The sequence below is a fragment of the Carlito syrichta genome, unplaced genomic scaffold (genome assembly GCF_000164805.1).
Source record: "Carlito syrichta isolate Samal-C Ts95f unplaced genomic scaffold, Tarsius_syrichta-2.0.1 Scaffold306442, whole genome shotgun sequence".
Classification (NCBI taxonomy): domain Eukaryota; kingdom Metazoa; phylum Chordata; class Mammalia; order Primates; family Tarsiidae; genus Carlito; species Carlito syrichta.
Window position 1 is genome coordinate 125,459 of NW_007250538.1, and position 23,158 is coordinate 148,616.

Genomic DNA, 23,158 nt, shown 5'->3' on the forward strand with positions numbered 1-23,158 from the left:
TTCTGACTAATTATGCATGTAATCAAAGACTATAACCTCAGAGGAAAAACAATCAAGAGGTGTGAAAAACAAAAACAATATCAACAACAGCATCACTAATTCTTTATGAGCAAAATAGCCACATTCCCAAATGATCCTACCTTCCTTACCTGAGCAGGGACTGGGATGGCTCACATGCTCTCCTTGTTATGGGTATCATTACTGTCTTATTCTCACCAGACTCTATGATCCTCGAGGACAGAAAGAATCATGTCTATCTTATTGATGGTGTTACCCAAATATTAACAGCTACTCTACATTCAACAGTTATGCATTGAGTATTAATATTTGCAGGCATTGTGTTATCTGTTCCTATCACCAAAATAGGTCTTATACCTCCCTACTCTTCAGTCACACAGTGTGACATGGTAACTTTAATTTACCTGTTATTTCAAATGACTTTGGGTACCTTTAAAATCATCAGATCTACTTTACTAAGCAATACCTTGTCCTTTTCTTTCAACATATGACAGGGGCCCCCAAAACCAGAATTGTCTTTTGGAGGGTGGGCCCCTGTAGTATACTTTTGTTCCTCCAGATCAAACAGTCAACCAAGTTTTTATCTGGAAGTTTTGAGAGGGTTGCATCATGATTTGCAGAAGAAATGCCCTGAGTTGTGGCAAACTGGTGACTGATTCTTTCACCATGACAGCACACCTGCCCATATCACTCTGAGTGTTCAGCAGTTTTTGACCTCAAATGGCATGACCCTCATGCCCTACCCTCCTCATCCACCTGATCTCACCCTAGTGCCTTTTTTGTTTGTTTGTTTCCCCTGATGAAAAGAGTCCTCAAAGGGAAATGTGTTGCCGATATGGAAGAGGTGAAAAAAAAACGACGGAAACACTAAAAATCATCAAAAACTGTTTTGAGGGGCAGAAAAAGCGTCTAGGTAGGTGTATTACATCAAATGAAGGTGACTGAAGTTTAAACATGTAAGAATAAATACACAATTTTTTATAACTACATTTTGGGTTTTTGGGGTTCCCCCCCATATTTGTTTCCCTAAGGCTGGGTGAGCCTAGGCAACACTGGCATGACTTCAGTTGCCTAAAAAGAAAGCAATAATACCTTATTACCTTGCAGCTGTAAGTAGATTGACTCCCAGGAATGGGACAAAAGATAAAGGCTGAATTGCCCCTTGAAATATAATGGTCACTGTTGCCTATGGCCAGAAATATGTGTGCCGCTAAGGGTTGCTCTTGCCCTACACTGAGGCAATGGAGAGAGGTTTGATGGCTCAGTACTGGAGTCACTGGAAGGGAAGGGAAGGTGAGCAGGAGAACGTTGAAGTGCCTCAGTCTGTAGCACTGAAAGGCCTTCATGGAAGGTGTCTCTGGGGAAAGAAAGAAAGATGCTCCTTACAATCAAGTAGCAATAGATTTCTTGTACCCACACGGTTTCCCAGCTGCCGTGTAGGCCAGTGCAGTTTCCAAGGTTGAGGCCCTTGTATATGTCCCTAGACATATTAACATGTCACCTAGAGAACTGATTATATTAGAAAGAGGTATTTTTGTATACCAACAGGAGTAGGTGGTATCATAGAGGCTCTCAAATATTATATGACCTATAACACACTTAAAACACAAATAGCTCTAAGACATGGACTGGCTTCCCTGGGATATAAATTCTGAGATGGAGATAAGAGTGCAGGTTGTTTATTGGGAAGGGATCTTGGAACTCATATACATGGGGGAACGAAAACATCATGACCCAATTTCTACCTCTGCCCCACAGGATTGGGCAGAGGTAGAAATTAGGCTGTGATGCAGTTACATTAAGGACTTATTTCCTTGCGACTTTAGAGGGGAAAACATACCATTACTTCATTTTTTTGAAAGTTAAATTGAATACTGTGAAATAAGTTCACAAATAAAAAAACACCAAAAAAAATCACTCCTCTTGATTAATCATGCATGTACCCAAAGATTGCAATATCAGAGGTAAGACAATTAAAAGGTGTGAACAACAAAAACAATATTATACCTAGCTGACCCCCATGGGGAGCTTTGAATCTCAGATAGCCTTTCAGAGTTGATACAAGTTGAAGTGAAGGGGTCAAGTCTCTGCATCTCCCGTGCTCCCCAAACAGATGTGTGACATTATGCCAGACCAATCACTCTCTTCAACAAAGGTAATTTCCAAAGAGGACTTATAGCTGAGAACTATCAGCACACAACATCTATAACAAAGAGTATATTTATTGGGTAGAAAAGATTCTTTATGACCATGATTAGTTTATATGATACCTCACTTCAGACACAAATGTGTGGGATTTCTACACCATAAATTCTCCAAGTTTCTGCACACATCAACTGGGTATTCTGCAATTTGCTTCAATGCTGACACAACTCGGAGTAAGCGCAGACCACACAGATTAAGGGTTCAGTCCCACAAGACTGCTCCCCACTCCAGCTGCCAGTTGTAAATATTGAGTGCCTAGGGTACCCATACTTTTATTCAACTTGGTGGGTAAAGTGGGAACACAAAGGCACTCAAGTGCACAGCCTCTGTAAACCTGCTCTAACTTTACCAGAGGTTCACACAACCCCACTTCAAGTTTGATAAATTGCTATATGGTTCACAGAACTCCAGGAAACACATTTACTAGTTTATTATAAAGTATACAAATGAATGAGCAGGTAAAGAGGTACACAGAACAAGATCCAAACCAAATCCCAAATGTAGGAACTTCTCTTCTCCATGGAGTCAGAGTGCACCACATGTCTGACAAGTTGACGAGTTCACCAACCTGGACGGACTCCTACTCCTGTAATTTAGTGATTTTTGTGGAGGCTTTTTCACGTAGGCGTGATGGATTATTGGCCTAATTTCCAGCTTCCCTTCCCCTCCCCTCAGGATGGGGCTGAACATTCCAAGCTTCTAATCATGACTTGGTCCTTCTGGTGACCAACCCCTCATCCTGAAGGTATCCTGAAACCTACCAAGAGTTGCCTCATTAAAACAAAAGATGTAGTTGGGCTCGGTGGCTCAGCCTGTAATCCCGCGCCTTTGGGAGGCTGAGGTGAGTGGATTGCCTGAGCCCACGGGTTTGAGACCCACCTGGGAAACTTGGTGAGACCTCATCTCTACAAAAAATCAAAAAATCATCCGGGCGTGGTAGTGCACGCCTGTAGTTCTGGCTACTCGGAAGGCTGAGGCGGAAGGATCACCGGAGCCCAGTAAGTCGAGGCTGCGGTGGCCGGGAGCGGCCACTGCACTCCAGTCTGGGCGACCAAGTGAGACTCCAACTCACAAAAAAAAAAAAAAAAAAAAAGATGTTCCTATCACCCAGGAAATCTCAAGGGATTTAGGAGCTCTGTGTAAGACACCCCTATCACTCAGGAAATTTCAAGGGTTTTAGGAGTTTTATATCAGGAACTAGAGACAGAAACCAAATATATAGTTCCTGTTGTGTCACAGCCACCTTGTTCACCACCTACATAACATGAAACAGCCTAGTTGGCTGCCACTTCACAAAAGCATAGCCAATGGAGCTGGGAGGAAATATGTTTTTAGTCTGTGGTTTCTCATTAAGTATGCTTTCAATCTAGCAGCTTTCTGAGATTGTTTGATTTCGGAATCCATCTGAATAGCTTTGGCTAAGCTGCAGTAAAATAAATAAATAAATAAGCCCAAAGACTCAGTGGCCTCACAAAAAAATGCTCATTTCTTGGTCACACTCCATGTCCCATTTGGATTGCTAGGAAACCTCTCCTCATTACAGTTACTCCAGAAAAAATTGCTGATACCAGCTCCATCTTTATTTATGCTTCCATGTAGCAGAAAGAATGAAACTTAGTGAAACTTTGTTTTTTAACTAAAGTTAACCCATCCTTTAAATTTTAATTTAATTCTATTTCTATTGATAGCTTCATGCCTTACGTATATCAACTTAGAAAGCACAAATGTCTAAAATTAGAAAGGAAAACTTTATTTCTTAAGAAGAGGATCACAACCTGCAGGCAGGCAGCGCAGCCTATGGCTGAAAACCAAAAACAAGTACTTTAAGGAAGGGAGATGTAAGACAGGAATTTATGCTGAACAGGTTGGTCAAGTATACATATTCAACAGGACACAGAAGGAGCTATGAATATTTATGAAAGAGTTGCACACACACATGATAAGCAAACAAGCATGCTACATGTGTCCCATGTTCACTTTGGGGTGGAGACTTAACATTTCAGTGCATTATACTTAGGTCCTATATATCAAAAGGTAAGTCAAGGACATGAAGGCACTCAAGTGTGCAGCCTCTGTAAAACTGGCCAGAGCCAGTCTGTGGTCAGTGGTATCTTATAAGGAGAAAGTTATAGATCAGTCTCTTGTCCAATCAAAGCTGGAGTTGTGGCTGGTAGAATGGTGTTCTCAGATAGTCAGTGATGGTTGGGGAGCTGAAATTGCTTCAAGATTGCTTATCTTAAAGCCAGTACTTGCTTAGATGCTAGAAAAATTAAAAGGAAAAAAAAACCTTGTGGCAATTACTCCACACTTTATTCTTTAAGTATAGGGGTGCATGACTTAATCTTTGCCTGATATGGCCTTGGGTTCTATTTATAATTTGGTACCTTATTGCCACAAAGAGCCCCTTCTGCCAGTCTTATGAACTCTATTTTAACATTAAAGCTGGTCAACTTTGTCTGCACCATAAATGTTAGGAGCCAGCCTTGGAGGTCCACCTGATTGGCAAGGTCCTGGTGGGCCGAAGACCCCAGGCCGCAAGGTGAGTCCGGGGAACTGCAGTCCTTCTGTCTTCTGCCTTTGCTGTTGATATGGCCGAAGAATTGTGCAGTTGCAGAAGAAGTAAATGGCATGCTCATGCGAAGTGCTCACAGCTATTTTGGAATTCTTATTGTTTAACTTTCCACCTCCCACTATGCCAGTCGGCCTTTTCCACCTATACAATGGTTAAACTCTGAAATACATCAAGGAAACTTTCTTTCCACTTAGTTATGAGTCACAAATACGGTTTGAGTAAAGTTGTTTTAAAAGATTTAAAATAATAGTTCTAGTGTTTTAGGTTATAGGGTTTTTAGAGATATAAGTTTAGTAGTAGGTTTATTATAAGTTAGAATATAAGTTGTAGTATAAGTTTAAATGAATATTTGGTAATAAGTAGATGATTTATAAGTTTGGAGGTATGGGGTAAAAGTTAAGTTTTATTAAATAATGTAGTTATTAGTTAAAGATATAAAATTGATTTTAGTAAATATGTTTTATTAAGTATTTAATAGAAGAAACTCTGGGACCCAGGTAATATTACTGAAAGTCTTTTTTAAGTCTTTTCTAGGAATAAAATGTTCCAGGACAGGCAAAGAACTGTGAAGAGATTTGGATAAGAAAAGGCAGTTGGGGAACTTTGAAGATCTAAAGAGCCCTAAGAAAAAACTCCTCATACGTGAAAAATGTTTACCTGCATAAAGGAATGTGCACCTGGAGATCTTCCTGGAAGAACATGCACCTGGAGGATTTTCCTAAAGTACTTCACCTGCGAGTTGTTTCAAGGTCCTGGGCCAGAAAGTTCATCTTAGCCCCCAGAGACTTTTGAAAAACTTGTTTCCCCGAATTAGTTTGAATAAGGAAGTTTAGTTAATATAATAATTAAAGTTGTTGTAAGGTTTATGTGTGTATTAGTAATAGGACATAATTTGTTTAAGATAATAGTATTATTTAATTAAAAGTTTTGTGATTTTTATAGAATAGTTTTAAGTATATAAGTTTGAAGTTTTGGGTTTGATTGTGGTAGAAATTATGTTATCTTAAAATAACATTGTTTTTAGAGAACTGCCAAGCATGAAGAAGAACATGTCAAACCACCCCTTAAGGGAACATCGGCCAGGCAGAAAGAAAAACACGTGAAACCTTTTTGGACATTGTTTCCAAATCATATGATTTGTTTTCCATTGATAATTTACCAAATGTATCATTAGTTTGGAATTTTTAGTGAAGTTGTTTCCTTGTAATGAGAGATATAAGCTCACTGTAAACTAGCAATAAATGGCATCTGTCCTGCTCACAACAGAGTCAGTTGTCCGAAGTGTTTCCTTTCAACGCCAATGCCGTCCCCACCCTCGGGATACCCTGGATCTAGCTGGAGCTGGTGGCGCCCAAATAGGGACCTGAAGGTAAGTTTTTTCTTTTTCGGGATGGATAAGACCTTACCCAGGGTGTCACGGACCCCTCTGTAGAGACAGGCAGAGTTAGGAAGGGTAAGAAGTGTTAAGAGCCATGATAGAATCATGGGCCAGAATGAATCTAAGGAGAGAAAAATGTTTATCAGTATTTTGATGCATACATTGTCTAAAAGAGGGATTAAGTTGTCTTCTAATCAATTGGCTCATTTTTTGCATTTTTGTCCAGGAACAATGTCCCTGGTTTCCAGAAGAGGGCACTGTTAATTTGGCTATTTGGGCTAAAGTAGGAGAAGAACTTATGCTTTATTATACTCAGCATGGACCTGAAAAGGTGACAGCCGATGCTTTTTCCCTGTGGAACATTATTAGAGATGCTTTGGATCCGCAGCATGATTTTTCTAAATTCCCCGAGAAAGTCGTTGACAAAGACACCCCTTTGTAGGCCAATCCTACAGCACCCTCCCAGATAGTGTTGATTTATCCCCAGAAGATGAGACAGATTTGGAGGATGAAGCAGTTAAATATCATGAACAGAAGTATCCTGATGATTCGATTAACTTATCTCTTTCTAAGACTTTTGTTAAACCTCTGTCAAAGAAATCTGCATTCACGAAAGGGCGATTACCTGTTGCTAAGGTTTGTCAGGTTGGTATTCAAGGGACTAGAAAGGAGGCAGAAAAGGTGGGCGATTTGGATTTTTCACTTTGTTTTCCCATATTATATGATGATGAATTTGAAAGACATGAAGGAAATGAGATACATAGATGGGAGCCATTGCCATACAAATTATTAAAAGAACTTAAGGAAGCTTGCTCCCGATATGGTCCTTTGGTTCCCTATACTATTACTGTTATGGAGCAATTTGCTAATCAATGGATGACGCCGTATGATTGGCAGACACTTGCTAAAAGCTGTCTATTGGGAGGAGTTTATTTGTTGTGGAAAGCTGAAAATGAGGATCGGGTAAAATTTCAAATGGCACAAAATAAGCAAAAACAGAGAGGTCAGGATGAAATTTCCCTTGACATGCTTTTGGGTATAGGACCTTCTGGCACTCCAGAAAATCAATTGTATATACCTAAGGAGGCCTTGGTACAAGTTAATACCTGTGCAAGCAGGACCTGGAGGGCTCTTCCTACTGGTACTGACCAGACTGCTTCTTTGGCAGAAGTCACTCAGAAACCAGATGAAAGATATGAGGATTTTGTTTCCAGATTAATCACGGCAGTGAATAGGGTCATCACTAATGAAGAGGCAGGAAACTTTCTCATAAAACAATTGGCTTTTGAAAATGCTAACAATACCTGTCAGGCCTTAATTAGACCAATAAGAAAAACAGGACAGGTAACTGACTATGTTAGACAATGTGCTGATGTCAGCCCTGCCTATATGCAAGGCATAGTAATAGCCGCAGCCTTGAAAGAAGAAACTTATGCCCAGTTTATACAGGAAACACAAAACGGCCATAATAAGCCAAAAAATCACACCGTTCTGACTTGTTATAACTGTGGACAGCCTGGCCATAATAGCAGAAACTGCCCGTCTAAACAAGGGCCGCAAAAAAGCCCTGATGCAGCTGCCTAATGAGGGCTCTCGACCAAAGTCTTTGTGTCCTAGGTGTCAGTAAGGTTTTCACTGGGCTAAGGATTGTAGATCTAAATTTCATAAAAACGGCACTCTATTGACAGAACAACATCTACCATGGCGAATTCGGGAAATGGATCTAGAGGCCTGCCCTGGCCCCAAGCAACAACAGGGGTGGCTTCCACCATGAATCCATTCATTCACTGTGTTGCATCTCAGAACTCATCAGAGCCAGCCCAGGGAGCGCAGGACTGGACCACTGTTCCTCCACCTCAACAATATTAATTCCAGATATTTCAGTAACTCCCATTCCAACAGGAGATAAAGGCCCTCTTCCTGATGGAATAGTAGGAATTATTTTGGGGAGAAGTTCCTTGTCTCTCCAAGGAGTTTCCATCATTCCTGGAGTAATAAATTCTAATTATACAGGGGAAATTCAGGTGCTTGTTGCTCCCCCTAATAAGACTGTACAATTTAATAAAGGTCATATAATAGCTCAAATATTGCTTTTGCCGTACCATAAAATGGGCAAGTCTTTAACCAACGAGCCCAGGGATGACTCCAGATTTGCCTCTAGTGATTTTGTTTTTGGGGTTCAAGAAATTACTAATTCTAGACCGTTAAAAAAAACTGTTTATTCAGGGAGTTAAAAATAAAGGTTTGTTACACACCAGGGCAGATGTTTCTTGTATTTCAGGAAAAGATTGGCTGCCTTCTCCAAAGCAGCTTGCCCCTTCAGGACTCATTGGTATTGGTCGAGTGGCCTCTGTGGTGAAAAGTTCTCAAATTTTAAATTGGACAGACAATCAAACATCGGGAACTTTTTGCCCCTATGTCATTCCTTCTAGCCCTATTACACTCTGGGGATGAGATATTCTCACTCAGATGGGAATGCTGTTGTATAGCCCAGATGATAAAGTATCGGCACAGATGTTGCAAATGAAGTACGATCCTTTTAAGGACTGGAAAAGGCAGGTCAGAGAGTTAAGGAACCCATCCAGGTTGTAGAGAAGAAAAACTGGTCTGGCATTGGATATTCAAATTTATCCTAGGGGCCATTGTTCTTAAAGCTGCCAACCCAATTGTCTGGAATACTAACAACCAATTTGGGTGGAACAATGACATATGTTCTCAGAGAAACTTAAGGCAGAAAAAGAATTCGTCCAACAGCAATTAGAGGCTGGTCATATAGAACCTTCTACCAGCCCCTGGAATATTCCCATTTTTGTTATTAAGAAAAAAATCTAGCAAGTGGAGACTTTTACAAGATCTAAGAGCCATCAATGCCACTATGGAGGCTATGGGTGCACTACAGCCTGGGCTGCCGTCTCCAGTTGCCACCCCTGCAGACTTTAACATCATAGTAATTGATTTGCAGGACTGTTTTTTCACCATACCGTTGAACCCTGAAGATTGTAAGAGGTTTGCATTTAGCCTTCCCTCTGAAAATCTTGAACAGCCCTACCAGAGGTTTCAGTGGAAAGTTCTGCCACAAGGTATGAAAAATAGCCCCACCTTGTGTCAAAAATATGTTGATGCTGCCTTGTGAGATATTAGGCATCAATACCCCGACCTTCCCGTTCCGGTTCTTTCTCCAATTCCAGGCTCCCCCCCCATTTTCTCATAACCCACGTGACTGGCTATGATTTGTTTTCCATTATAATTTATCAAATGTATCATTAGTTTGGAATTTTTTGTGACTTTTTTCCTTGTAATGAGAGATATAAGCTCACTGTCAACTAGCAATAAACAGAGTCAGTTGTTTGAAGTGTTTCCTTTCAACGCCGACACCGTTCCCACCTTCAGGATACCCTGGACCCGGCTGGAGCTGGACTCCCGCACATAAAGAAGAGATAAAACATGCATGTTTGGTCTCCTATCTCTTCATGGCCAAGAACTTAGTTTTTAAGGTTTCTCTGGTGTCCACTTGGCCAACACGAGGTTTGTTCAGTTGGTGGGGGACTTTGGATTTTATTTTTAGTTCTCACCTATAATGTTATTTCTATCCTTGACTTTGTTTTTAAAACTATCACTATCTATAATCCCACCTCTACTATTAACTTTATCATTCTAACACTAACAATGTTCTCTAAACTTTAACATTACCTCTAACTGTAATCTTGCCTTTCTGAAAACTTTAAATTACTCTAACCCCGAACTCTATTTTTTTTGAGTTGGAGTCTCACTCCATCGCTGAGGCTGGAGTGCAGCGGCACACTCACGACCACCCCAGTGTTGACCTGCTGGGCTCTGGTGATCCTTCCACTTTAGCCTTTCAAGTAGCTGGAACTAAGGTGCACGCTATCATGCCCGGCTAATTTTTTTATTATTGTAGAGATGAGATCATGCCGAGATACCCAGGCTGGTCTCCAAACTGTGGGCTCAGATAATCCATTAATCTCGGCCTCCCAAATTGCTGGGATTACAGGTTGAGTCACTGAGCCTGGCCCCTAACTCTATTTTTATCATTAATTCCAATGATTCTTCTGCTTTTAACCCTCAAGGACAACTCTGAACTTACCTCTGATTTTACACCTACTCCCAAGCTCTAGCACTAATTATTTCCATTTTATTCTGGAAATTTTTCTTATTGTGAAGATCCTAAGAAGCTGGACTGGAAGATGCAGTAGGAATGATCACTTTTTACCTCTGTCTTAAACCTTGCACCAAAACCAGTATCACTTGATGTGTTTCCCAGTTCTTTGTCCCAGAGCTTACAGGCCAAAATAAACACGCATGAGATTTAGTGGAAAGAAGGTGACTTTATTCCAAAAACCTGCAGGTGGGGAAATGACCAGGCTCATGACTTAAAATAAATTTTAAAAAGTTGGGCTCAGGTAGAAAATTTTAAGGGGAAAGAATGGAATGAGAAATATCTGGGAGTGGCACGGGTAGCTGATCTTGCTTCGACAGTTATCTCAAGTTGTTGTCCACCTGGAGGGCTGGCTGAGCTAGTTCAATTCTGAGCAATGGAGAATTCTGCCTTGGGGTCTCAGATTCTGTTATTACAAGGTCAGCCTCTGGAATCTCTCAGGGAAGTACATAATTAGATTAGACAGGAAAAAAATACAACTTTAAAGTATAGGCTAAGAGAGAAAACTGCCACAAACTGTTTCTCAGGGGCTGAAATGGCAGTTCAGTTACATGACCATGCATACTCCACTGTAACTCCCCATGGGGGGAGGGCCCTTCCTGAAAAGATTGGAAAGAGCAACAGGACTGAATGAACAGCTACTAACATGAGATTCATACTGACAAGGCAGCTATAAATACTCCCCAAAGCACCTCCCCAGTCATGGAAAATTTTGATTAAGTACATTTGTTATGCTCTTCTCTTGTTAACCCATTTTTTTGTTCCTATAACCTCTATGATGTCAGCCATGGACCTTAAAATGGGTGAAGAAAAGGTATTACACATTTTAGTTCCTATAGTTCTCAATAAATCCTTAAAATTTGCGGCCACTCCAGATTCAATGGTCTATTGAGACCCATCATTAAGAATGTGCCTGCTGACACTCAGACTTTTCCTCTTTTCAACCTGTGGCATTGGGGGTTTTATCCGTTTTATGATATTTTATATTTTTAACAGCAAATACAATCAGTATTACAGGAAACAATACATAATACATTTTATTTGGATTTGGATTTTTTTTAGCTATGCAAGAAGCTGAGATGATGAATTATGTTTTACTTAGCAGTTTATATTTATACATTTATAATGTATACATGTATGCATTCATTTTTATACATTTACAATGTATAATCTATATGTCTGGGGTTGATAGTATGAGTGGGAATTGACAATAAACAGGCATGAGAGAGTTTTGGGGAGATGGAAATGATCTAAAACTGGATTGTTGTGATGGTAGCAATCTACTAAATCTACTTATCTACTAAAAAGTATTAAATTATAAACTTAGAATGACTGTCTGTAATGCTTAGGGTGGATCCTCTGTGAATAATACATTCAAGCAGGTACTGAATCCAGACACGACCACAGTGAATTTGGCAACCTCTAGCCAAACCACCGCCTGCCTGAATTTCTTATCTAGGTAAAAACTCAGGTTAGGCAATTCTAATGGTTACTCCAGAACATTTTGCACTCCCCTCCCTTTTTTGCACTACTATTGCTGTGCTATAGCCTACAGGGGTTTTGGAATAAACTAAACTACCCAGCTACCTCCTGATTCCAATGTCCCAATTCACAAATATAACTTCAGTAACACGGTGGCTTCAACAATTGGAGTAGAAGCCAAGTGCCTTGGAAAAACCTCTACTGAAAGCAGCTGAAAAATACACACTCATTGCACACTCATATATTTACATAACTTCTCAGTTCCTCCTCTTAGTCATCCAAATTATACCACAGGTCAGAAGCTGTCTAGACCTAAGAGATATTGCCTCAAGGGAAAAACACTGGGTCTTTTATTTTATCATAGAAAACTGATTTTGGCTAATGTTGGGAAAATCTTACTTCATTTCTCTGTCACAAGTCAATAAGTAACTTTTCTGCCCCCGCATGTACACCACTTCCCTTAAGGGATTAAAGAAGAATAGGGAACAGCTACTTTTAGTAGAGGTACTCCCAAGGCACTTGACTTTTACCCATTTGTTGGAGCCATGATATTCCTAAAGTTACATTTGTGAATTGGGACATCAGAGTCAGGAACAGAAAAGGGAACACTGATACACTGTTGGTAGAAATGTAAATTAGGACAACCTGTATGGAAATCAGTGTGGAGATTTCTCAAAGAACTAAAAAATTTAAATCTACCATTTGACCCAGCAAAAAAGTAGATCTTCCATTTGATCCAGCAATCCCACTACTTGGTAATTTTTTTTAAACTTCTGCACATTACATTTTTATTTTTTATGTTTTTATTTTTACTTTTTTATTTTAAAGATATGAATTACAATTCAGGGTTAGGTTTGGTTCATTATGCAGGAAGCCTTGTTGATGAGGTGTGCCCTCCCCCTCCCCTGGCAGTTTCCCTCAACTGCCAATCCCCACCCCACCCCCAGCCCCTGGCAGTTTCCAACTACTGCCAATTCATTTCTTATAGTATTATGATAATTGCTCATGGTTCGCTATGAGTGAGAACATATAGTACTATGTTCTTGGTTTCTGTGATAGATCACTGAGTATGATAGACTTTAAATCCATCCAAGTTGCTGCGAAGTCCATATGTTTGTCCTTCTTTATGACTGCATACTATTCCATGGTGTATATGTACCACATTTTTAAAATCTAGTCCAGCTTCTATGGGCAGCGTGGTTGGTTCCTTGTTTTTGCTATTATGGATAGAGCTGCAACAAACATGCATGTACTGTCTTTTTGGTAGAATGATTTGGGTTCCTCTGGGTGTATTCCCAATAGGGGGAATGCTGGGTCATATGGAAGGCCAATTTCTAGTTCTTTCAGAAATCACTACACTGTCTTCCAAAGAGGTTGCACTAATTTGCATTTCCACCAGCAGTATAGAAGTGTTCCTTTTCCTCTGCATCCTCGCCGGTATCTGTTGTTGTTTGTTTTATTAATCTTGCTCATTCTTACTGGGGTTAGGAGGTATCTCAATATGGTTTTGATGTGTATTTCTCTGATGATGAGTGAGGCTGAGCACTTTCTCATGTGTCTGTTGGCTGCCCGTATATCTTCTTTTGAGAAGTGTCTATTGATATCTTTTTCCCCACTTGATAATGGGGCTGTTTGTTTTTTCCCTTTCAGCACTTTTGAGTTTCTTGTAGATTCTGGATGTTAGGCCTTTGTCAGACATACAGTTGGCAAGTATTTTTCCCCAGTCTGTGGGCTGTTTCCCTGTTCTCTTGATGGTTTCTTTGGTTTTGCAGAAGCTTGTCAGTTTGATGAGGTCTCACTTATCTGTCTTATCTCTTATGGTATGGTCACTTGGGGTTTTAATCAGGAATTGGTTGCCAATTCCAATTTCCATAAGGTTTTCTCCTGCATTTTCTAAGATTCTTATAGTTTGAAGTTTTATGCTTAGGTCTTTGATCCATTTAGAGATAATTTTTGTGTATGGTGATAGGTAGGGGTCCTTATTCAATCTTATGCATGTAATCAGCTAGTTTTCCCAGCATGATTTACTGAATAGGTTCTCCTCTCCCCAGTGGTTGTTGGTAGAGACTTTGACAAAGATGAGTTGGTTGAGAAATTGAGGCTTTGTTTCCGGAATCTCTATCCTGTTCCATTGGTCTGCATGTCTATTCTTGTACAAAGACCAGGCTGTTTTGATTACTGTAGTCTTATAGTGAAGTTTGGAGTCTGGACATGTGATATCTCCTGCTTTGTTTCTTTTGCTAAGGATTGTTTTGGTTATTAGTGGCTATTTGTTATATTTTTCTGCTTGTTTGTGTCTCCTTGGATTTCTTTGGAGCAGTGTTTTGTAGTTCTCATTGTAAAGGTCTTTCACTTCTCTGGTTAAGAAGATGCTGAGGTGTTTTTTTTTTTTTTTTCTTTTCTTTCTTTCTTTGTTTTTTGTAGCTATTGTGAATGGGATTGTGCATTTTATTTGGTTCTCTATCTGCTTGTTGTTGGTGTACAGGAATGCAATTTTCTTTTGCACATCTGTTTTGTACCCTGAGACTTTGCCAAAGTCCTTTATCAGTGCAAGCAGGTTTTTGACAGATACTCTTGGATTTTTGAGGTATAGGATCATATCATCATCAAAGCAGGATAACTTGACTTCCTCTTTTCCTATTTAGATACTCCAATTTCCTTCTCTTGTCTAATTGCCAGAGTTAGGACTTCCAACACAATGTTGAACAAAACGGGTAAGAGTGGGCAGACTTGTCTTGTTCCAGTTTTCAGGGGAAATGTGTCCAGTTTCTGTCTATTTAGCAATATGTTAGCTGTGGGTTTATCGCAGATGGCACTTACTATTTTGAGGTATGTTCCCTCTATACTTAAGTGTTTGAGGGTTTTTATCAAGAAGGGATGCTGGATTTTTTCAAAAGCTTTTTCTCCATCTAGTGATCCACTACTTGGTATTCACCCAAAGGAAGAGAGGTATGTGTGTTCGTGTATATATATGTACATAACACCTGCACCTGCATGTTTACAGCACTACAATTCACAGTTGCCAAGATGTGGAATCAATCTAAATGCTCATCAACTGGTCAGTGGATAATGAAAATTTATATATATTGACTTTATTTTTAAAATCATCACTATCTATTATCCTACCTCTGCTATTAACTTTATCATTCCAACACTAACAATGTTCTCTAAATTTTAACATTACCTCTAACTGTAGTCATCCCATTCTACAAACTCTAACATTACTCTAACCCCTAACCCTATTTTTATCATTAACTGCAATGATTCTTCTGCTTTTAACCCCACAGCAACAACAACAACAACAACAACAACACACACACACACTCACACACACACTCACTATGTAATACTATTCAGCCATAAGAAACAACAAAATAATGTATTTTGCAGCAACTTAGATGGAATTGCAGAACATTTTCCTAAGTGAAGTAATGTAAGAACAAAAACCAAATACCACGTGTTCTCGCTTATAAGTGGGAGCTAAACTAAGAGCTTTCAAAGGCATATAGAATGGCATAAAAGACACTGAAGAATCAAAAGGTGACAATGTGAAGAGGAGAGGGAAGAAAAATCACCTATCTCGTATAAAGTGTACTAATAGGGGTGATGGGTACATGTAAAGCCCAGACTTCTTCACTACTATACAAAGCAGCCATAAAACCAAATACCATTTGCATCCCTAAAGCTATTAAAATAAAGAAAATTATAAAAAATAAAGAAATTAACATATTGCTTACGTGTTATTTACCAGTTCAGGCCACTTATTTTACGCGTAAGTCTTGCCTTTGTTAGTGGCCAGCAGTTAAGAGTAGGTTGACAGCCCAGTGAAACACACAGCAACAATGGAAATGGTAAGCCAGAGAGAAGTTTAACAGAGGGAATCAGAAAAAATGGATAAACAAAAAGTGCCCTGTTAGGATTACACCCATCCTTGGAGGTCCAGAAGGCTGTGCACATGTCCTAGGCCCCACTAACTCAGGAGGAATCACAGCAGATACTTGAGAGCTCCCTGGTTCAACATAGAACAGACCTGAAAGTACCACTCAAGCACACAGAGATATCTCTGCAGAGAATAGATACTTTACTTGCTCAAGGGACATAGCACTAACTGTGACAGGTCACTGGCAGAACACTAAGATATGCCAACCCTAGGCATGACTTCTAGGAAGCCAGGCATAAACATAAACATAAGAGGAAAAATAGAGTTACAGAAAATAGATTTCACACAAAAAAAGCCTTATGAAACAATCAGAATCCAGAGTTGCTAAAATATATTATTTAAGATATCCAGTTATCATAAAAAATACAGTATAAGGCATGCAAAAAGAAAGAATCATATAACCAATGTTCAGAAAAAAAGAAGGCAATAGAATCAGATCTTGAGGCGTCCCAGATGTTAGATTCAGCAGAAAAAGACTTCACATCTGCTACTAAGGTATGTCTAAGCATTTTAAAACTATGACAACAATATCTCAGTAAACAGAAAATATCAATAAAGAGATATAAATTATAAATAAGAACCTAACAGAAATTTAGGAGTTGAAAAGTACAAAAACTGAAATGGAACATTCATTAAAGGCAGTTCCTCAAAAGTTTAAACATTGTGGACAAAACATGCCACACACTAAAATATTTAAGGTTTATTCTGAGCCAAATGTGAGTGACCTAAGTCCATAGCACCATCCCAAGAGGTCCTGAGAACATGTGCCCAAGGTGATTGAATTGCAGTGTGGTTATATACATCTTAGGAAGAGAGAAATTACAAAATCCATAAATCATACATGCAAGATTTACATTGGTTCAGCCCAGGACATTTCCAAGTGAGGGCTTAGAGGTCATAGGTAGAGTCAAAGATTTCCTGATTGGCAATTGATAGCAAGAGCTAGGCTCTGTCTAAGGAATTTTGAAATCAGTAAAGGAAATACTGAGTTGAGATAAGAAGTGGTTTGAGGAATTCAAGTTTCTTATTGTGTACATGAAGTCTCATAAATGGCAGCCCTGAGAGAGTAGATAGCAATCATCTAGCTCCTCTGTGGAAACTCATAAAGCAGATTCTATACAGACACAAATTTCCCTGAAAGATGACTTTGCAGAGGCATAAGATATTTTTTATTTCCTTCTTTATCTTTTATGTGATGCTGTGCCAGAGGCAGGTTGGAAAGTAATTCATATCATATAGGGTTAATAAAGACCCATCTTCTCAAAGCCGGGCTCGGTGGCTCAGCCTGTAATCCCACGCCTTTGGGAGGCTGAGGTGAATAGATTGCCTGAGCCCGCGGGTTTGAGACCCGCCTGGGCAGCGAGACCTCATCTCTACAGTAAATCAAAAAATCAGCCGGGCGTGGTAAGCTTGCGCCTGTAATTCTGACTACTCGGAAGGCTGAGACGGAAGGAACGCCGGAGCCCAGCAGATCGAGGCTGCAGTGGCCGGGAGTGGCCACTGCACTCCAGTCTGGGAGACAGAGTGAGACTCCAACTCAAAAAACAAAACAAAAAACAAAACAAAAAAACCCCATCTTCTCAAGAATTTTGCAAGAGAGAGAAAAAAATCAGTTTAGTCCTCAACATAGTTACCGTTTGATCATACCTAGCAACATTATTCATAATACTCCTAAAATTAAAATAACGCAGATGTCTATCAACTGACAAAATGAAGTATAATTTGTGGTATATCCATAGAATGGAATATTATTTGGCAATAAAAGGAAATTAAGTACTGATAGTTGCTGCAACATGAATGAACCTTGAAAACATGCTAAAAGAAATGTCAGATAGAGAATTCTATATACTGTATGATTATGCTGTAAGGGGCCAAGGGAAAAACATCTCCTTCCCCCTTGCCCTCTGATGGTCTGTTGCGAAATCAACACTCAAAGGTAGATTAATTGGAGAAAAAGTATACAAAACTTATTAATATATACATGAGAGTCATCATACAGTGATTACCCAATCCCTCAGTGAGGTTCAGAAGATTATATGAGTGATTTTCACTGAAGTGTTTGCCTCACAAGGAATGCTGATTCTCCTTAGGACCAAACCCCACAACACCTCATCGCTACCCCTTTCATAAGAGCTCAGTTGGGCGTGGTGGCTCATATCTGTAACCCCAGCACTTTGGGAGGTGGAGGCGAGAGGATTGCCTGAGGCCAGAGGTTCAAGACAAGCCTGGGCAACTTGGTGAGACCTTATCTCTACAGTAAATAAAAAAATTTGCTGGGCGTGGTGGTGCATGCCTGTAGCTCTGGCTACTTAGAAGGCGGAGGCAGAAGGATCACCTGAACCCAGCAAGTTGAGGCTGCAGTGGCCGTGAGTGTGCCACTGCACTCCAGCCTGGGTAACAGAGTGAGACATAAAAAAAAAGAAAAAAAGAAAGAAAGAAAAAAAAGAAATGAGGTCTATGTTTCTCAGGATGGCCTCAAACTACTAGGCTCTAGTGATCCTCCTGATCCTCCTGCTGCAGCCTCCTGAGTACCTGGGAATACAGCCAAGTACCATCAGGCCCAGCAATTGTCTTTTTACCATGTTTTCTGAAATAGTCCTAAATTATTCAAGACATCACCCAGGGTCACTGAATTGTATGACTCTGGCAGTGTAAGTGAATAGCACCTCTTGGGGTTGTTCAGGGCAAAATCTGATCAGCCATATGTGGTGGCCATGGCATGAAGCCCCCTATTTAGTTGGCATACTTGTTCTCATTAGGAAACCATTGTAACTAAGGGTCTCACTTAGAGAAAAAAGGTCTCAGTTATTAGATAGTCTCATAGTTCAGTATCTTGTCAAAATCTGGATTGTCTTCCTTCTCTAGGTTAGGCTCCATCTAATTCATTGACTATTTATAAAATGAATCAGACACAAATTTTAAAACACCAAGAAACAGAATCATCAAAGGGTTTTTATACACCTCCCTCTATGTTTCACCTAATATAATATTAATGATCACCTTTTACTTTCAATGCCTTTCAGATTTCTGTTCATGAGGTTTCTTTTTTTCTTTTTTCCCCCCAGAATTTGTATAGTTTCATCTCTTCCAAATTGAAGGAACAAAAAGAGAAAAGCAAGTACATAGTCAAAGCTTCATAGACACGTGCTTTTAACTGCTTTGAGGAGACAAAGCATTGGGACCTTGACCTTTCTAATCTTTCCTGAGGCAGTTTTAATTAACAATAATGAAATTCAAGTTTTACATCTTACATTTCATCTCTCTTCAAGACACTGAAAGGAAAATATTTTTCCTGTTCTATAATAGAAACATGAAAAAGTTGTACATATGTATGATTTCTGAACAATGAAAGATTTTAGAATTTTGCAGATTAATATATACATCCATTTCCTGCCCTTGATTACAATGGGTGTAACTCATCTCTTATGATCAAATGGTCAGAGACTTCTTGTCTTATGCTCTAGGAACTCAAGTGACAGTTCATCAATCCCACGTCTTCCTAGGAGAAGGAATGACTTTTTCATAACCAACTTCCAAAGCCTCTTTGGCCTGAAAGAAGCATTATAATTGTCTTCTGAAAGGTTAAGTCTTTGAAGGATGAGGCCGATTCCTCAATATGCTGTTACTGGTAGGTTTGCTGCCCATCCACCCCAACCAATTTGCTCCTGTTGCTCTTTTCCTAGTTCCTAGAATTATCTACTTTGTACATTTTTCCTTTACCTGGTTGGGAAATCAAGGTGATGGCAACGCCCTGTATTTGGTTATATCTTTTATATAACTTTCAGAAGTTTGAGCTTCATGCTGGCAACATTCCCTACTTTCTAGCATGTATCCATAATTTGCTCAAATTATTATATTTCTTTAATTATTTTAATAAGAATTTGAGATGAAAGACTATTAAATATGTGTGATATAATTGTCATCTTGAACAGGGAAATCTATGTGGTTTTTATTAAAACTACCACAAATAGAGTCCACAAGAAATAAACTACATAAATTAAAATTACTTAATAGCAATTTGCAAATAAATTACAGTCTAAATATATTCATGTAAGTCAAGTTCACCACAAAAATGTTATATGTTTGATCATATTTTAAATTACTATAGAAAAACAATTCGAGCAGTTGTAAGAAATGTATTGATACCCTTTTAGATAAACACAATAAATATAACCCACTTTAGACTACAGTTATAAAAATGAGCTAAATGAGAGAAATAAGTCCAGGACAGAACTGTCATAAATTTTTAATGTAAGTAATTACATTTTATTCATTCTTTGCATCACTAATAAATTAATCTCATTATGCAAATTTGACAATTTCAAATAAAATTACTAAAATATATTTGACATGATTGACAGCACATGTTTGCCATTTCCCTTATCCACTGAATTATTGGAATTTTTGGAAGAGTTTGTCTAAATTATCTGTAAACAACTTTAAAACTTTCACTGGTAAGTAAAAGTAGACAATAATCTCCCTCTGTAATTGTCCAAACACCTTCTATATGAGGCTTTAGAAAAGTTGATAGAAACAAGTAACAATTCAAATTCAATATTATAAACTATTTTTCTATAGTCAAATCCACCATGTAACAAGCCTGAAACAGTCCAGTGCATGCTAATGACCATGTCCTCACAAACATTGCAATTTCACATTTTATGAAGTGTCACGGCTTCATACTTGACAGAGTTTACATAATTGGCTTAGCTCCGTATACAGCAGTGAGACCGCATTTACTTATTTTTTATTTCTATTTAACAACTTCAGCATAAATATAATCAAAATATGATCAAACATATAACATTTTTGTGGTGAACTTGACTTACATGAATATATTTAGACTCAATACAGCAGGTCCTCCAATAAAGTCGTTTTGTTCAGTGTCATCTTGTCATAACATTGATGAGGAAAAAACTAGTTGGTTCCCAGCTGGGGCCACTGGCTGTGTGGAGTTTGCATGTTGTCCTCATGTCTGCGTGGATTCTCTCTGAGTACTCCAGTCTCCTCCCACATCCCCAAACTGTGAACATTAGATGAATTGGTGTGCCTGCATAGTCCCAGTATGATCAAGTGTGTGTGTGGGTGTCAGTGTGCCCTGTGATGGGATGACGTCCTGTCCAGGGGGCTTTCCACCTTGAGCCCTTAGCTACCAGGACAGGCTCCAGTCACCTGAGACACTGAACCGGAATAAACAGGCAAATAATTATCTTACTTGTCTTTATAAATCTTTCTTAAATGTATGTATAGCTCATATTTATTGCAACATTTAATATTAAAAGTGTTTTGGATCTAAGTAAAAGTAAAAGGCTGCTTTATCTCTGACAGGATGCCTAGGGTTATGGCCAAAACTGAGCTGCACACCTCAAGATACATGTGTACAAATAAAGAGTCTTCTTCAAGAGACTGAAATTCCAATTATTGAGGGTATAATTTCCAAATTTTGTGTGATATGAGAATGGAGACAATGAGATGGTGAACTAGTATAAAACTATTTAATCCTGTCAGACCCAGGCAAAAATAACCAGAGAAACATTTCGAGAACATCCACAGAGAAAACCTCTAATGACAGATTTAAGGCAAAAATTATAAAACATGCACACCATGAATAACCAAGAGACAGATACGATAATAGGGAGAATTCACACAAGGATCTAGAAATAATATTGCAATATAAAAACTACTATAGAATAGGTGTGTTCATTTTTTAGAAAATTGAGGAATAAGATTTATAATAATAAAAACAGGATGAGAGGTGAAAATTAGACATGTAAAAGAAGTAAGTAGAACCTCAAGAATAAAAACTGAAGTCACTGAAAAATAGTTCAAGTAAGCAACAAGCTAGATAGAAATGAAAAGGTTATTAGTGAATTGACCAATAGATCAATTTCCCTAAGCATAGTGGAGAGGAATAAACAAATGGGAACTAGCTCAGAAAAGACCAGACATGAAATATAGATTATGTGGCTCCAAGATACAGCTGGAAAAAAAGTTCAGAAGGAATAAATAGATAGAATGAGGCAGAAGTCATTTTTGAAAAGATAATAGCACAGAACTTTTCATTAATTAAGGACAGATATCCTTATGGTAAAAAGATGTAGTGGGTGGCAAAGGTGAATATAAAATTTTTTTTCATCCAGAGCTAGCAATGTGTTATATTAATGAAGCTCTCATCGATAATTAGCAGTTAAGCAAAATAAAAAGATTTAAGTAAAATAAGTGGAACTCAAACCAAAAACTAAGTAAAATAAATTTAAAACCACAAAAACATTTGATGGATGAAGAAAGGCCTTTTTGGTAAATAGTGCTGGAGCAATTGCACATTCATAGACAAAAAGTGAACCAAGACTGAAACCTCACACCTTATATAAAAGTAAACTTAAAATGAATTATAGATCTAAATGTAAAACATAAAACTGCAAACTCTACATGACTTGTGAGACTGAAAAGATATTTCCTAAACTTTGAGCAATAAAACTATTTTATCAATCATAATGGAAAACAGAAGAAATTATTCGACACAACTATAGCAAGATATATTACATAATTATTGACATATGAAGAAGTTATCAGAAATATGCAGCCAAAAATATGTAGTAAAAATGTATCATAGAACTTTGCTGAAATGTTAATTAAAATAAATAGGTAGAAAGCTAGATAGACAGATAAAGATATATAACTACTCCAGATTTCATGATGTTTTGGTATCCATTTTTTCACAATTTTTAATGTATCGTAGTGTCTTTTCTTATTCTAAATAAATATTTAGTTTTCTACCAAATTTTGATTTTTAATTTTGTATTATTTTTCTTAAACTGTTAAATTTGTGCTAAAGAGAAACTTCTCTGGAGAGCTGCCTGCTCCTCTAGAAAACTGTTCTCCCACCATAATTTGAAACATAAATAAGTGAACTATTTCCTTTATAGCTGTTTCCCAGAAAGATGAATAATTTTTTAATAGTTTTGAGAATTCACTAGGAGAAGTCACTTTCATGGGAAAAACAGTTATGTGTCCTTAAATGGCACGGTTTTTTCCAAATTCTCTATTATTCTTTGACTTTGGGAAAAGGGCTGAACTCTGATTCATTTCCTTAAATAATTTGTATAATAATGAATTTGAATGATTATGCACCATGGATAACAAATGCATGTCCTTTAGCAAGCATTCATTTTTATTTCTGCCTATTTGATAAAATGAATGAAGAAAACTCTTTGGCAGATATTTTTTAAATTGCAACCTGCTCATCACCTCCATCCTAAAACCAAACTCTACATTTCCTATTGTCCTGCCTTGCTTCCTTTTTTCTATAGCTCTTATCATCCTATAACATAAAAATATATTATTTACCAATTTTTTCTACTGTTGAATTCCTCCCTACTACAATGC